Here is a 5031-nt window from a genome sequence, read left to right as displayed (position 1 = left end):
CATGGAGCTGGAAGCCCAATGTGGGACTCAATCCCAGGACTCCAGGATCATGACCTGAGCCAAAGGCAGTTGCTTAACCAACTGAGCCACCCAGGTGGCCCTACAGAAGGATTTTCTTAGCATAAGAACAATAAAAAGAATTGCAAAACAAAGAATTTAAAACTTTAAATACACAAACACTTAAATTTCTGCATAGTAGGAGCACCATAAGCAATATCAAACAGGAAAAGGCATGTTGGGCAAATATTTACAACATTCATGACTAAGAAGTTTTCATATTGGTAATCTCCTTCCTATCCCCTTCACCTGTGCAAATCTTATTCTATACTGGATCTTAGCTAAAATGCTAAAAAACAATTGCTCTTTTTTTTTTTTACAGTTGCAAATCTTATTCATGTTTTGTGAACTCAATTAAGTTCCACTTCATCCATGTTATCTTTTCTAAGTATTCCAGCCCTTGCTATGTCCCAGCACTTACAGTTGTCTATTATACGTTGTAGTACTTAATTATACATTGTATTTTATAATCTGTAAAGCTAGATGTATAGTATAAATATAAAAGGTGCTATGGTCTGAATGTGTATATCCCCCCCAAGCCCCAAGAAGATGGTATTAGGCAGTTGGGCTTTGGGTGGATTATTAGGCAATCAAGTTGGAGTCCTCATGAATAGGATTAGTGTTCTTATAAAATAGGCCTGAGAAAGCTCCCTTGTCCTCTTCCATCAAATTAGGATACAGAGAGAAGTCAGTGATCTACAACATAGAAAAGGGCTCTCACCAAAACCTGAAAATGTTGGCACCCTGATCTTGAATTTCCAGCCTCCAGAACTGTGAGCAACAAATTTCTACTACTTATGTCATTCAGTCTGTGATATTTTATTATAGAAACCTGTGCAGACTAAGACAAAAGGTCTCTAGAAAGATGTACAATGGCTCCCAAGCTGGTTATTATTTTTTATTCTCCTCTCCACAACCACCACAATATCCATATTTGTCCCTTTTCTTCCGTGTTCTATTCCCTGAGAGGCTGACTTCTATGGGTTGAGTTATCCATGATTCGTTGACCTCCCATGGCCTTAAGCAAACAAGAGGCCACAGCAGGAAGTTAGAGTTGGAGAAGAAAAAGAACAGAGTCCTTCCTTTTCCAAGCCCTTCTTACTTCAGCACTTTGTTACTAGTGGAGTCAACTGCTATAATCCTTACAGAATTAGTGGTCATACAAACATCCAACTAGCACTAGTTTCTGACTGACTCACACCTATCCATTAATTTTTCTTCAGTTGTACTATCTGGAATGTGCTCTTTCTGCTGGAAACCTGACTGATGACTCCAAAGCCCAGAGGATTTGGTTCTAATTTGCTTTGTTATTATCAAATCTAAGGAAAATCAGAAGGTGGTAAGGAATGGTGAGACACTGAAATAGAAAAGGAGCATCATGGAGGCAAAGATTGGCAGAGCCCATACAAGCATTTTCTGAGATTAAGGAACTCTAATCATAATATTTTCATATTTCCAGTTATTTTTAGTGTGAAAATTGGTAAATATATTGCTGCAAAGAGAGTAAAGAATCATAGTTCTATTGGTAAGATCAATTTTATTATGACTTAGCTTGGTAACATTGAAAATTCTATCTACCTAGTGTTTCTTGTTTTGATTCTATTCTCACAAACCAACCTTCTGACTATAACTTAGGTCCATGTAAGTGCCTACAGAGAGGGAATATGGCTGGTCATAGAGATTTCAACTACTTCAGCAATGTTGATTTATTTTTTTATTACTGTGAACCAATATATAACAATTATATTTATTGTTATAATTTGGTCAAATGCAAGTGTTCTCTTCAGAGATTGGTCTTCTTTAGACATTTTGTTAATTGAGCTTCTGAAGGCAAGACCCTGAACCATCTGCATGTCTGCCCATGACTTTCTTTTGCTATTTTTAAATTCCACACCCTAATACTTAACATATTTAGTAACACTCAGAAGAAAATGAGTTGGTTGACTAGGGGAAATAATGCTATATCAGACCTGTACCTGGCAGAACCTTGGGACAGAACCTTGGTAAACCTTATTTCCTCATTGTGTGCCAGAAAGAAGCTGCCTGATTGTCCAGAAAATGTATAGACTCAATTTTCTAGCCACTAAATGGTATTTGGAATTTTGGCAAATAATAAGTAAAAGTGTCTCTCCACACCATACAGAGTATCTCTGCGATCCAAAGTTCCTTTTCTAAGTTATTACAATGTCCTTGACAAAGTGTAGTAATTACATGCATTTTGTCCTGTTCTTCAGCTTCCTTTATGATCTTGCATGTCAGTTGCTTGGTTCAAGCACCAGTATTCATGCTATTTTACATGTTTATACCAGTCTTGCTCATCTACAATTCCTTTGTTGTGACATTCTGTGCCAATGTTAGCAAAATATCTTTCTAGATGGATTGATATTTCTGAGTATTCTGTGGGTGTTCAGAAGAACAAAGAGGAAAGCAGTGTCTGTTGTATAATCATCTTGCTCTCAGATATCTTGTGCCTACTGGAATTCTTCCTTATGAAAGGGAATGATCATTCTACAATGTCCAAAATATCCTCTTCTACTATGCCTCCCCTAAAAATCTACAAATTCAGAGTTTCAAGCCAAATATTTTATTTTAAATACATTTAAGAACTACAGTAACCTATTTCCCCCCACAGGACAGAGTGTATGGTTATAACAATAATACAATTTTTTGAATATCAAAAGGCTTTTCCAAAATCAGTTGTGATTTCTTCTCAACCTTTTGGCTTAGTTCAAGTGTAATATCTGCTCCTTAACAGTTTAATATCTGATACACCCTTTATCCAAAATCAGTTGTATGATGATTTGGGAATACATAAATCATCACCTATTGATTAATTTTTTTCCTAAGCATGTGGCATATACTTTACAAGGAAAGCAAAAATTCTTGCAGAATCATGCTTTATTTTTTGTTTTATAACCCTGATTGTTCAAAACAGAGATATTGACATCCAGGGAATGTGGAGTAGGAGGACCAGAAGCTCACTAACTAGATAACATTCACATCAGTGTAAATGACCCAGAAAATGAACCAAAGTCTGGCAGAACAAGCTCTCCACAGCTAAATATAGAGAAGAGGCTGCATTGAGAGGGTTGAGACATGGCCAGGAGCTAAATGGACCTGTGGAACTTCCCATGGAAGGGAGAGACACAGCAGGCACAGAGAGGGGAGAGAAAAGAATTATCACACTGGGGAGCCCGAGGGGAAAGATGAAGCTCCATAACATTTGGCTTTCAACACTAGAGGGGCCAAATTTCATGAGTTCATATAATCAGTGAGACATAAAATCTGGAACCTTAAACATCAGCAGGCTTACCTCTGGGACTGTCAGGAGGGTGAGAGGAAACTGAGCCTCTACCCTTAAAGACACAGCACAAGAAACAACCCAAAGGAGATACAACCTACCAGCAGTTTGAAAAATGCCTTGGGTATATGGGAGGGAGATTTGTTTATTAATCTCAGACCCCTTGCTAAAGGGGCAGGGATCTTTGAGAATGTCCAGAAACAAAAGAGCTGACAAGCACCATTCTTCTCCTCTATCCACCAACATAAACACATGGCCACCTGCAAGAACCAGTGCAGTGCTGACACTCACTACCTAACTTGCTAATGGTATGATCCATCCGCATGTTCCCTTGCAGAAATGCCCCCTCCAGCCAGTCACCTACTCCAGGTCCCCTCTCACAGAAGATCAGTACAAACACTGCTAATGCCTTGCAACTTACCCTTGTACATTTCCGCAGATCCTCCACACCCAATATTCTCTTAGCCAGAACCCATCCAAAGCAGTGCCACAAGCCTGGAACTGTGTAAGGAGTCCAGGGAGGGGTGGGTATCAATCTAAAGTGACTCTTACCCCAGAAAAAGAGAAATATAACCACACACAACAATCAGACTATGGCTTACTAATGGGCTAGGGCAGAGACCTGATCTGACTCTAGGCCCTGCCCACCAACAAAGCTTCACAGGAAACAACACAGGGAAAGCAAACTGAAGCCCTGTGCTACTGCATGTCTGGAAAATGCCAGGTCTGACTCAAACCCAAGGCAGCCAGGGTACACTAAGAGCAAAGGGACAAAATAATTTCCACAAAAGGCAAAGAGATGCATTTTAGATGACTAGACTGAGGCAAAAATAGTTCAGCCACAATATCAGGGTGAACACAACATTTATAGGAGACACCACTGATATGCCAGATTCTGGAGAACAGGAGACACTGCACTACAATGCACTACACAACCTCTTCTTCATAAGATCTCTACTTTCAAGAGGAGGAGATATTCCTAATGCATAGAAACAGAAAATTTGACAAAATGAAGATATAGAGGATTATGTCCCAAATGTTTTAAAAAAAAGGACAAAATCACAGCAAGAGATATAAGCAAAATGGACATAAGTAATATGCCTGATGGAAAATTTAAAATAATGATCATAAAGATACTCATGGCATGTGAGAAAAGAGTGGAGGATCTCAGTGAAACCCTTCAAAAAGAGAGAAAACATTACAAAAATCAGAGATGGAAAACTCAATAAATGAGGTTAAAAATAACTAGATGGAATGACTAGTAGACTAGAAGAAGAAGAATGGATTGGTGTCCTGGAGGATAGAGTAATGGAAAGCAAATCAAGCTGAATGGTGAAAGCAAAAATACAAAATGAAAATAGACACAGAGAATTTAATAACACCATCAAGCATAATAACATTCACATCACAGGGATCCCTGAAAATTTACTTGAAGAAATAATAGCTGAAAACTTTTCAGATCTGGAAAGGAAACAAATCCAGATCCAGGAGGCACAAAGAACCATCACCCCCAACAAAATCAACTCAAGGAAGTCCACACCAAGAGACATAGTAACGAAAATGGAAATGTAGTAACAAAGAATTTTAAAAGCAGCAAGATAAATAAAACTGTTATATACAGGGAAAATCCCATAAGGCTATCAGCTGATTTTTCAGCAATAACATTGCAGGCC

At 38.4% G+C, this 5031-nt stretch overlaps 1 pseudogene; it reads left to right on the top strand.

Moving 5' to 3' along the window:
* The first annotated feature begins 2759 nt into the window (after positions 1-2759).
* Positions 2760-2885, top strand: LOC116881817 (annotated as a pseudogene).
* The last annotated feature ends 2146 nt before the right edge of the window (positions 2886-5031 follow it).

The sequence above is a fragment of the Lontra canadensis genome, unplaced genomic scaffold (assembly GCF_010015895.1).
Source record: "Lontra canadensis isolate GAN:19392208 unplaced genomic scaffold, GSC_riverotter_1.0 scaffold77, whole genome shotgun sequence".
Lineage (NCBI taxonomy): Eukaryota > Metazoa > Chordata > Mammalia > Carnivora > Mustelidae > Lontra > Lontra canadensis.
This window is presented reverse-complemented; position numbering and strand designations above follow the sequence as displayed.